The 12,790-nt window shown below is 47.3% G+C and overlaps 1 protein-coding gene across 4 annotated transcripts in view; it reads left to right on the top strand.

The window, feature by feature from the left end:
- PSD4 (pleckstrin and Sec7 domain containing 4) overlaps positions 269–12,790 on the top strand; it is a 44,322-nt gene continuing 31,800 nt past the window's right edge. For 3 of the 4 annotated variants that reach the window (XM_018055342.1, XM_018055339.1, XM_018055343.1), the window contains exons 1-2: positions 269–410; positions 1,342–1,489. The gene's annotated coding sequence lies outside the window, so the exon portion shown is untranslated. The remainder of the gene's footprint in view (positions 411–1,341; positions 1,490–12,790) is intronic. The other variant, XM_018055341.1, reaches the window with a different exon arrangement.

Genomic DNA, 12,790 nt, shown 5'->3' on the forward strand with positions numbered 1-12,790 from the left:
GTTTGGAGGGACTCGGATTTGGACTCGGCTCGGGGTCGTGCACACGTCTGAGATTCCGGCTGATTTCTGGGCTGGAGGAGGACACCGGAGCGGGGTCCAGACGCCGGCGGCCGGCCCGTCTGGAATACCGCAGGTCGTGCAGGAGGCGCCCGCCCGCCCGGCCGGCCCCGCGCCGCCGCCGTCAGACCAGTCGGACGGCTTCGCGCGCCCCGCCCCGCGCCGCCGGTTCTGCCGCCGCCCTAGTCTCCGCGCCGGAAACCCAGTGCCTCCCGCGAGCCGCGCGCCGGAGCTGGACCGGCCCGGCCCCCAGCGCAGCCGCCGCCCCGCAGCCCCCAAGCCCGCGCCTGGGCTCCGGGCCATGGGGCGCCCGGGTGGGCGGGCGGCCGGAGCAGGAGCCCGGCGGGACTCGGGTAAGAGCAGGTGGGGCCCCGTGCCGCCCTCGATGGGGACCGTGTGCCAGCGCACTGGGGCGCCGAACGGGGGAGCCCCTGTGCAACCGGGGAGAGCAGGAGCGAGTGGGGGGTCCTCCGCCTTCAGCTTCATCAGGGGGCGGGGCCAGGGACAGCAGGGGGACCGCAGAGCCTGCCCCGGCCTGGGGTGCCGTGGCCCCACTGACCTCCTCCAGCGGGGCGGCTTGCATTTGAGTGCAGGAGGAGTTCTCAAAAGCCTCTAGCGTCTGAGCCGGGCGCCACCGAGGGCCGTACTCCTTACATCCCATTGGCCTCGGTGGCCCCTGGGCCTGTGACCCGGCTGGGACCTTCTCTCTGTTTGCTGGGAGCCTGGCCGGCCTGGCAGGCTGTCCGCCTCTCCAGGAGCGCAAGGGGATGGAGGAGAAGCCAGCTGTTCCCCATTTCCTTGGGTGCTGGCCCCCGGCTCCTTGGCCCTGCTAGGTGTGTCTGGTCAGGAAACCCCAGAGATTCCTAAGACGGTAAACAGTGTCTGCCCAGCTAACAAACTCGCATTATCCCGCTAAGCTTCTTTCTGGCCCTACGCTTGAGTTTAGCTTCTTTCAGCAAAATAGTGGAGCCAAGACTGTGAGTTCCTTGCGGGTGTTTTTCCCCCCAGGCTGCAAGGTGCCGTGCATTGCTAAGTGTGCTCACGCAGACCCCTGTGTCCATGGCCTGCATGTCTGGGTCAGGTGGGCAGCAGCAAAGGGAAGGCTAGGGCAGCCGGGGCCCCACCTGCCCTTGAACCTCATTAGCCCAGTCCTTCCCCTGGCCCAGGGTTGATTGAATTTAATTAGCCACTAATTGAATGTCTCTGAGCCCCTCTACATGTGAAACACACCAAGGTCAGATTTAGACAACTAACCCTGCTGAGTGACTCATTCTTTTCTTCCAGATATGGTGTTTCCCTTAGGTGAGGGGTCTGAAGAAGGGTCATTCATTCATTCATACAAAATTTACTGAATGCCAACTACTAATCAGACATGGAGGCCCTGAAAATACAGCTGCTGTTATTTACCTGAGTTGTGGGAAAGAGAAAATAGGTAAGCAGATGAATCATATTATTTCAGAGAGAGAAGTGCTGTAAAACAAAACGAAGCAGGATGACGATGGGCATGAGCATGCCTGCTCAGTCGTGTCTGACTCTTTGCGACCCCATGGGCTGTAGCCGGCCAGGCTCCTCTGTCCATGGCATTCTCCAGGAGAGAATACTGGAGTGGGTTGCCATTTCCTTCTCCAGGAGATCTTCCCAACCCAGGGACCGAACCCTTGTCTCCTGCATTGGCAGGCAAGTTCTTTACCAGTGAGCCACCAGGGAAGCTGTCCGACTTGGGAGGTTTAAATCCGAGGCATCAATTTGAGTTTCCCCAGAAGACATATCCTTTTTTTCTCTTTAATATTCATTCATTTATCTGGCCGTGTGGAGTCTTATTTGCAGCATGTGAACTCTTAGTTGTGGCATACGGGATCTACTTCCCTGACAAGGTATCAAACCCAGGCCCTCTGCATTGGGAGCAAGGAATCTTAGCCACTGGACCACCATAGAAATCCCAGAAGACATATTCTTTTGAGTCACTTATTTGTTCATTTATTTGACAAATACTGAGGGCCCACATGTTAGGCACTGTTCTCAGTGTTAAGTATACATCACTGAATAAGACAGTCTTTCCTCTCATAGAGCTTATTTTCCAGTGGAGAGAAATGGACAGTGACAACAGATAGTAACACAGAGATTTGCTTGGTCATGTCTGACTCCTTGCGACCCCACAGACTGTAGTCTGCCAGGGTCCTCTGTCAATGGAATTCTCCAGGGAAGAATACTGGAATGGGTTGCCATTCCCTTCTCTAGGGGATCTTCCCAACCCAGGGAACGAACCTGGGCCTCTTGCATTGCAGGCAGATTCTTTACTGTCTGAGCCACCAAGGAAACGCACAGTAACAATAACAGTTTTATTGTCATGTCAGATAAATGCTATGAACAAAAGTAAAGCAGCTTAAGGGGTGAGAAGGTGATGGGGGCTCCTGGGTTCAATAGGGTGGTCAGGGCAGGCTGTGCTGAGGAGCCAAGTGTAGACAAGACACAGGAATGTGACTCTCTGGGGAAAGAACATTCCGGGCAGAGGGAAGAGCAAGTGCAAAGGCCCGGAGATATAAAGGAGGCTGGAGCAGAGTGGGCATTGCTGAACATGTTAGAGGAATGGGAGGGAGGCCTTCATGGCCATGGAAAGTGAGCAGGCATCTGCGGCTCTCATTAGAGGGGACGGGTTTAGACTGCTGACCAGAGACATGCAGGAGGGCAGGTGATGCTCTCAGCTGCCATGACAAGAAGATTTACATGCTCCCAAGAAAACTTCCCATGTGGCCCTGGTGGTAAAGAGCCCCCCTGCCAATGTAAGAAGTATAAAAGATGCTGGTTCAATCCCTGGGTTGGGAAGATCCCCTGTAGAAGGAAATGCAACCCACTCCAGTATTCTTGCCTGGAGAATCCCATGGACAGAGGAGCCTGGCGGGCTACAGTCCACAGAGTCACAAAGAGTCAGACATGACTCAAGTGACTTTGCATGCTCACAAGTAGGAAAACTCAGGATCGGGCCTGGTGGTTTACACTAGCAGGGGAATAGGCAATCACCAGAGATGGAGAGTGTGTCTCTTTGCAGGAGAAGTATCACTTGCTTTTGTTTTTTGTACTTTAATTTTTAAATTATTTATTTATTTTTTGGCCATGCCCCTTGGCATGTGGGATCCTAGTTCTCCGACCAGGGATTGAACCCTCACCCCCTAAATTGGAAGCATAGAGTCTTAACCACTGGAACACCTGGGAAATCCCTCACTTGTTTTTCTTACACCCAGCATCCATTAGAAGGACATGGGCTAAAGTGGGAGGCAGACCACAAGATTTTCAAATCAGTAAAGACTGGCTATGGGGAGCAAAACTGTTGCCGTCTAGGAAAATTCCAATAATCTTTTACAAAGAATAATCTGATTAGTAGGCTCAAAAGAGAGACAGGAGGGTATGTCGATTTGTACTGTATGCTAGGCTCTCCTTTAAGCACCTTATGTGCAAACACAAACCAGCCTCACAACACGTCTGTGAGCTACAGACAACTCCGTTTCACAGACGAGAAAACTGAGGCCAGCAAGAAGCAAGTTGCCCACTTTTCTACATAGCTAGTGACTGAAGAAGAATCAGGGTTTATAATCATGTGGTGCAGTTTTAGAGCCAAGTGTTCTGAAAGAGAGAGAGAAGCTTTGGCTGAAGGGATGCTTGTTAGGGCTCCAGGGTGTCTCACAGCAGGGGGTTCGTAGACAACAGCAGGGATTATGGGTGCATTCCACCTCTTTTCTTCTTTTTAAGACAATCTTTGTGTCGGTTACAAATTCTTTTAAAAATATTTTGAAAGGTACTACTTGCCTGTTAAAAATTGTTTTTTTACAGATGTTTGTTCAAACAGCCCTTAAGGAACACAGAAATCTCTCTTGTTGTCCTGTCCTCTGATTGCCAGTCCTCCTCAGAGGCAATTGAGAATGCTTGCGAACAAATGTTCTGTTTGTAAATGAGCGTGTATGAATTGTACTTTTAAAAAAGTATTTTTAAATTAATTTTATTATTTAATTTTGGCTGCACTGGGTCTTGGTTGCTGCCTGTGGGCTTTTCTCTATTTGCAGCGAGCGGGGCCGACTCTCTAGTTGCAGTATCTGGGCTTCTCACTGCGGTGGCTTCTCTTGTTGCAGAGTTCAAGCTTCAGTAGTTGTGGCACAACAGGCTTAGTTGCAACATGTGGGATCTTCCTGGACCAGGGGTCGAACCTGTGTCCCCTGAATTTACTGGCAGATTCCTAACCACTGGACCACCACGGAAGTCCTAAACTGTACTTTTTTTTTTTTTTTTTTTAGCACAAATGAGAAAACTCAGGTGTGTACCTTTTTTTTTCTGTAACTTAATATATTTATTCTGATTCAGGAGGTAGAGATATACTTCATCTTTTTAAAATAAATATGTTTGGCCTGTATTTCTCTAGTCATTCCTTTATGGTCTTCTAAATTGTTTTTCCTATTTTTGTTAGTTTGTTTGCTGTGGCAGACAAGTATGCATTTGGATACTTGTACCTACATCCAGCTTCCTAGGTAGCACTAGTGGTAAAGAACCCACCTGCCCATGCAGGAGACGCAAGAGACACAGGTTTGATCCCTGCATCAGGAAGATTCCCTGGAAGAGGGTATGGCAACCCACTCCAGTATTCTTGCCTGGAGAATCCCATGGACAGAGGAGCCTGGTGGGCTACAGTCCATAGCTTCACAAAGAGTCAGACACAACTGAAGTGACTTAGCACACACGCATATATCTACATCTTCGCTCACACCCGTGACTTTCAGCAGGGGAAATTCATAAGCGTGTAACTACTGACTGAAAAGCTCTGTGTATTTTAGATTTCCCACTGATGCTGCCAGTCTGCTTTCTGAAGCCCCAGTCTGACTACTTCCAGGATTGCTTGTTTGCATTGGCATGGCCCTGCAGACTTGGGCATCACGTTGTATTTCTTTAATAGGTATTTCTTTATCATGAGCGATGTTATGAGTCTCCTGTATTTTTTAAGCCCTTTGTCTTTCTCTTTCTGTTCATGTCCTTGGCCTCTGGTTTAACTTGGATTTTTGTCTTCATGTTGTTTTTCAATTCTGGGGGAATTATAAGGGATCTTGGTACGATTTCCTCTTTATCCCTCATCACTGACTGCCCTTCAGCATCTTCCTTTTGTGCACAGCAGCTACTCTGATATATTTATGACATGTTTATCCTGAGATCCAGACAATTTCAGAGAAATGTATGGTGTTGATTTATATGTGCATGTAATTTAAACTTACAGACGTTGTATTGTGCTACAAATCTTGATCTTACTATGAAACTCGATGCTGTTTTTTAAGGAGATTTATCTGGCTGGTGTCTGGACACTTGGTTTATTGCTTCTGATTGTTGTGCTATCAGAACCAATTGTTGTACTGATTGGTGTATTGCTTCTGATTGCATCCCATGTTTGGAATTATGAAATTATCGTAACCATTGATTCTTTTTTTTAAATTAGTTTATTTTTAAATTGAAGGATAATTGCTTTACAGAATTTTGTTGTTTTCTGTCAAACCTCCACATGAATCAGCCACAGGTATACATATATCCCCTCCTTCCTGAAACTCCCTCCCACCTCTCTTCCCATCCCACCCCTCTGGGTTGATACAGAGCCCCTATTTGAGTTCCCTGAGACATACAGCAAATTCCCATAGGCTATCTATTGTACATATGGAAATGTAAGTTTCCATGTTACTCCCTCCATACATCTCACTCTCTCCTCCCTCTCCCTATGTCCATAATCTGTTCTCTTATGTCTGTTTCTCCATTGCTGCCTTGTAAATAAATTCATCAGTACCATCTTTCTAGATTCCATATATATGCGTTAGTATATGACATTTATCTTTCTCTTTCTGACTTCATTCTGTATAATAGGCTCTAGGTTCATCTACCTCACTAGAGCTGACTCAAATGTGTTCCTTTTAATGGCTGAATAATATTCCATTGAGTATGTGTACCACAACTTCTTTATCCATTCATCTGTTGATGGACATCTAGCTTGCTTCCATGTTCTAGCTGTTGTATAGTGCTGCAGTGAACACTGGGGTACATGTGTCTTTTACAGTTTTGGTTTCCTCAGGGTATATGCCTAGGAGTGGGATTGCTGGGTCATATGGTGGTTTTATTCCTAGTTTTTTGAGGAATCTCCATACTGTCTTCCATAGAGGCTGTATCAATTTACATTCCCACCAACAATGCAGGAGGGTTCCCTTTTCTCCACACCCTCTCCAGCATTTATTGTTTGTAGACTTTTTGATAATGGCCATTCTGAGGTGATATCTCATTGTAGTTTTGATACGCATTTCTCTAATAATGAGTAATATCGAGCATCTTTTCATGTGTTTGTTATCCATCTGTATGTCTTCTTTGGAGAAATGTCTGTTTAGATCGTTTTCTCACTTTTTGATTGGGTTGTTTGTTTTTCTGGTATTGAGTTGTATGAACTTCTTGTATATTTTGGAAATTAATCCTTTGTCAGTTGCTTCATTTGCTATTATTTTCTCCCATTCTGGAGGGTTGTCTTTTCACCTTGTTTATAGTTTCCTTTGCTGTGTATCGGCTTTTAAGTTTAACTAGGTCCCACTTGTTTACTTTTGTTTTTATTTCCATTACTCTTGGAGGTGGGTCATAGAGGATCTTGCTTTGATTTATGTCATCGAGTATAACCATATTGATTCTTATTGGCTTGGTCTAGAAAGTTTTTTGGGAGAAATGGCATGATGAGGGTGAGCATTGGTGGATGAAGAGGATTGGCTAGGAGGAAGGGAGAATGGGGAAGGGAAATAGAGCTGACCAGGAGCCCAGCATGAGGACATGCCAATGCGTGAAAGTTCCAGGAACATTCAGGGGAGCCCCGTAGACTGGCGGCGTGGCTCAGGGTAGGCATGTGTGGTCTCAGGAGAGGTTGGGGGCAGCTCTCAAATGCCAGTGTTGGGCTTTCCCTAAAGGCAACGGGGAGAGGCAGTGGACTAGGGGTCAATCAGGAAGGATTTTCAAGGGCAGAGGGGGTCTCCTGAAGGAGAAATGGGACCGTAGACATGAACCTGGGAAGCAGGAAAGGTCTCGGGTTCTTCAGGTAAAGGAGGAATGGTGGGGCTGCTGGGCAGGGACAACCAGCAGGACTGGGTGCTGGAGGCATGAAGGGTGCCTGCTAGCCGAGGAAACCAGGCAGATGGGATGTCACTGACAGGACCGAGGGCAGGCCTGGGCACAGGGGTGGGGAGGTGCACTCACGGGCACGTGGACAGGCTGTCGGGTGCCTAATTATTCTGAAGTCCTGCTCGCCTACCTACAGTATTCTTGTTGGTAGTTAGGACTGCAGGCTGGGCAGTGTTCCTGAACCTTCAGTGAGTGGGTAGGAAGTGAACATGCAGGAATGGGTAGGTCATCATGTGCTGTTGTTATTGTTTAGTTGCCAAGTTTTGTCCGATTCTGTGACCCCATGGACTGTAGCCCACCACGCTTTCTCAAGTCCATGAGAAACCCATGGGATTTCGCCTGCAAGAATACTGGAGTGGATTGCCATTTCCTTCTCCAGGGGATCTTCCCAATGCAGGGATTGAACCCAGATCTCCTGCATTGCAGGCAGATTCTTTACCATCTGAATTTCCAGGGAGGCCCCCAAGGGCAGAGCAGGCCCCTCTAGAACAAAGCCCTGGGCAGGCATGCAGGGAGAAGTGGGTGGAGAGGCTGGACCAACAAGGAGGCATGGATGCCCTTTTGAACTCTGCCCTCTGCTGGTTCCACAACCTCGGGGATGCATCCTCTCATGAAAAGCTGGTCAGGGGATGGCCAAGAAGGGCTTCCTGCCTTCCTGATGTCTCTCCGTGGATCCTTGGAGGATGTGTGGAAGAGCTGAGGCAGACAGGAGGGAAGTGACCTCAGGAAGCACAGGTGTGTGGGCTCTCTCCCTGGGAGGAGCTCTGGGCCCTAGCACTGTTCTGGCTAGAAGTTGCCAAGCCAGACAGGCTGCCCCCTCTGTCCCCGTGGGCAACTGTTGGTAGACATGATCATCTCCAGCGTCATGTAGAGGGCACTGGGAAGCCGATGGCTTTGTTGCTTTGGGCAGGCTTAAGTGTGGGCACCTCCAGGGGAACACTGACCTTTCAGGGGGCCCCAGGAAATGCCTTGCTCTTTTTGTCTCCCTTCTTCACTATGTCAGAGCATATCTGTTCCTTTAGGTAACACAAGAGCCTTGGTTTTCTGCCAGTTGTGCACCTGAATTGAATTCTATGCTCATCAATCAATGATGGATGAAGGCCAGTTAATATTATAAGGAGTACCGCAGTTCTTTCTCCAAAAGAGTAACTGCCTGAAAGGTTGAACTCAGCCGTATAAAAAGTGTCTACTCATTCACATAGTTTATCATGATTTCTGACATGAAAATTTTCCACCTATGCTATTTCATGTAACATTTTTCTCTTTGTGCACGCAGTTTGAAAAATCAATGTGAAGTAGGCATAATTTACTTTAGTGTGGTCCTTAGCAACAATATCTGTGAAATCATGACTTTTTACTGCATATTCAAATACATTCTTAACTATTAAAAATGTTTATTATGTATACCATATGCCTACTTAGGCAAATACAGCTTTAGATTGGTAGATTCATGGAGGAGATAATCTTTACAATGTGAAGTGAAGTGAAAGTTGCTCAGTCATGTCTGACTCTTTGCAACCCCATGGACTATACAGTCCATGGAATTCTCCAGGCCAGAATACTGGAGTGTAGCCTTTCTCTTTTCCAGGGGATCTTCTCCACCCAGTGATCAAACCCAGTCTCCTGCATTGCAGGCAGATTCTTTACCAGCTGAGCCACAAGGGAAGCCCAAGAATACTGGAGTGAGTGGGTAGCCTATCCCTTCTCCAGCGGATCTTCCTGACCCAGAAACGATGTGGGAGAGCGGGAAAAGAAAAACTTTACCCTCTAAAGGGGCTTTCCAAGTGGCTCAGTGGTAAAGAATCTGCCTGCCAAGCCCGAGATGCCGGTTTGATCCCTGGGTCAGGAAAATCGCGGAGATGGAAATGGCAACCCACTCCAGTATTCTTGCCAGGAAAATCCCATGCATAGAGGAGCCTGGCAGGCTATAGTCCGTAGGGTCATAGAAGAGTCAGACACGACTTAGCGACTAAACAAGAAGAACCCTCTAAGATGTTGTCACTGGTGCCTGTGAATTATACTGACTGATTAACAGTAGAAAAAGTTTTATTGGCCTGCACATGAGAGTCAATCTAAGTAGCTGGCTTGTTAAAGGGTTGCAAAGAGTCAGACATGACTGAGCGACTTTCACTTTTCACTTATTAAACGGTTAAAGGCTTATATACCTAAATTACTAGGGGAAAGGGAGGAGTCAGAAAAAGCCTTCCAGGCAAAGAACAAATAGGTTTCTTTTCATAAGACCAATGGGTTTTTAGAACACATGAAATAAAATAGGGATAGTGTTGGTCTTTATAGGTATGACTGTTTTTTTCAGTCTCCTTCTGGGCCATAAATCTCTCCTAGAGAAGGGAGATGGGTACATTTTATTCAGTTCTTCCTTCTGGGAGTAGATCTGCCCTGCAGAAGGAATTTATGACAACCTTATTTCTCAAGAGTTGCTGCTTTTAGTCCCATAAGTTAAGCTCTGAGATGGTTTCTTACTGTATCTGTTAGATCTCTAATGTCTTCATCTTAAACTCTGTATTAGTTCTGGGGCCCCAGGTAAGTCCCTACACCAGCATCAGAGAAGTCACCCTGCAGCCAGTTGAGAGGTGGTAACAGTGAGGGGGTCCCATCAGATCCTCTCAGGCTCACCTCCATCCCACACAAGTAAGGGGTGTTGGCAAAGAAACTCCCAGCCTTTAAAGTGAGCAAAGAAATTAACTATTTCTCTGTAACTTAATACAACAAATTTATTTTTGCTGATGACATATGTATTTATTTTTGTTTTTGTTCCATTGCAAAGTCGTGTCCAACTTTGCAACCCCATGGACTGCAGCATGCCAGGCTTCCCTGTCCTTCACCATCTCCCAGAGTTTGCTAGAATTCATGTTCATTGAGTCAGTGATGCCATCCAACCATCTCATCCTCTTGTCGCCCTCTTCTCCTCCTGCCTTCAGTCTTTCCCAGCATCAGGGTCTTTTCCAGTGAGTCGGTTCTTCACATCGGGTGGCCAAAGTATTGGAGCTTCGGCTTCAGCATCAGTCCTTGCAATGAATATTCAGGGTTGATTTCCTTTAGGATTAACCGATTTGATCACTTTGCTACCCAAGGGACTCTCAAGAGTCTTCTCCAGCACCACAGTTTCAAAGCATCAGCACTCAGCCTTCTTTTGGTTCAACTCTCACATCCATACATGACTACTGGAAATACCATAGCTTTGACTGTATTGTATTATTTTTTAATTTGAACCTCCTACCACTCAGCATGTGGGATCTTAGCTCTCTGACCAGGGATCAAACCCTCGCCCCCTACATTAAAAAAAGCACAGAGTCTTAACCACTGGACCACCAGGAAAGTCCATCCCTCTTTATTTTTAACAGCAGGTACACACACACACACACAAAACCATAAAGAGCTTAAAATCCTGTGTATTGTTACCACACAGAGACTGCCACTATCAACCAGTGTTTTGGTATTTCATTGCCTAGGTACATGCATTTTTAAAAAATGAGACTGTGCCAGATATATAATCAAGTTCCTTACTTAATAATATACCGTGAGAATCTTTCCACTTCATGAAATACTCTTCAAAAGCAAGATAGTTAAAGGTGCCAGGATTCACTCTATGGCTGTCCCATAATTTGTCTGTTTCCTGATTATGGATGTTGACGTTGTGAGCATTTTTGCTTTTATAGTATCTTGTTGTTCAGTCGCTAAGTTGTTTCGGACTCGTTGCGACCCCTTGGGGCTGTAGCCCACTAGGCTCGTCTGTTCAGGGGATTTTCCAGGCAAGAATACTGAAGTGGGTTGCTATTTCCTTCTCCAGGAGATCTTCCCAGATCAGGGATTGAACCTGCATCTCCTGCATTGGCAGGCGGATCATTTATCACTGAGTCTATCTTCAGTTCAGTTCAGTCACTCAGTCATGTCCAACTCTTTGTGACCCCATGAATCGCAACACGCCAGGCCTCCCTGTCCATCACCAACTCCCGGTGTTCGCTCAGACTCACGTCCATCGAGTCCGTGATGCCATCCAGCCATCTCATCCTCTGTCGTCCCCTTCTCCTCCTGCCCCCAATCCCTCCCAGCATCAGAGTCTTTTCCAATGAGTCAACTCTTCGAATGAGGTGGCCAAAGTACTGGAGTTTCAGCTTTAGCATCATTCCTTCCAAAGAAATCCCAGGGTTGATCTCCTTCAGAATGGACTGGTTGGATCTCCTTGCAGTCCAAGGGACTCTCAAGAGTCTTCTCCAACACCACAGTTCAAAAACATCAATTCTTCGGCACTCAGCTTTCTTCACGGTCCAACTCTCACATCCATACATGACCACAGGAAAAACCATAGCCTTGACTAGACAGACCTTTCTTGGCAAAGTAATGTCTCTGCTTTGCAATATGCTATCTAGGTTGGTCATAACTTTTCTTCCAAGTAGTAAGTGTCTTTTAATTTCATGGCTGCAGTCACCATCTGCAGTGATTTTGGAGCCCCCCAAAATAAAGTCTGACAGTGTTTCCACTGTTACCACATCTATTTCCCATGAAGTGATGGGACCAGATGCCATGATTTTCATTTTCTGAGTGTTGAGCTTTAAGCCAACTTTTTCATTCTCCACTTTCACTTTCATCAAGAGGCTTTTTAGTTCCTCTTCACTTTCTGCCATAAGGGTGGTGTCATCTGCGTTTCTGAGGTTATTGATATTTCTCCTGGCAATCTTGATTCCAGCTTGTGCTTCTTCCAGCCCAGCGTTTCTCATGATGTACTCTGCATATAAGTTAAATCTTAATGCATATGTATTTAGATGTTTGTAAGCATCATCTGGGTACTAAGCGGGCTCAAGGACAGAGGTGAGTACCTGTGGACCCCTACTTTCTGGTTACCTAAATGAACCTGTGACAAGTAGCTACATGGAAAATGCTAATCTGAAAGCATGGGGCAGCTCTAGGAGAGAGCAGCTGAGGCCAGACTCTCGTGAAAGAAAATGTCCAGGGATTGGTGTCCTGGCCACCTGTCCCCAGGCCAGGAAGGGACACCTTACAAAGTTACTGTACCCAGCACTCGATTGGGCAACCAAGTCCGGGAGATAGAAGCTTGTCACTCATTTTTGTAATAATCACTTCCTGCCCTTCCCCAGGAAATCAAGGGCAGTCTTGGCGTCCATATGTATAGGGCGGTTTTTGATGGTGTTACCACTGGCCTCTGCCCTCTGTCCTCATTCCCCTGCTCAGGGATACCTCTCTCTCCAAAGTCTAAGACTGCAGATGTTAGGGAGGGACTCCGGGAACCCCATCCCTAGACCCGTCATGGACTCGGCCCTTTACCTGGACCTCCCTCCCAGCTCTCTGCTCTGATCCCCAGGGACCCCGCAATCCACTTGGCCAGTGGCGCTGTCATCATCTAAGCTGTCAGAGGATTGTTTAGGAAGACAGACACCTGTCTGTCTCCCCGAGGGCCCAGCCTTGTGAAGGCTTGAGGGCTAGGAGAGCAAAGGGTATTTTCTGGAGGAAGGAACATGTGGCTGCCTCACTCCCAAGCCTCCTTGCAGAACAAAATTTCTACAGAGACAACAGGGACATGTGGCCCAAA

This window comes from Capra hircus, chromosome 11, assembly GCF_001704415.2.
Source record: "Capra hircus breed San Clemente chromosome 11, ASM170441v1, whole genome shotgun sequence".
NCBI lineage: Eukaryota > Metazoa > Chordata > Mammalia > Artiodactyla > Bovidae > Capra > Capra hircus.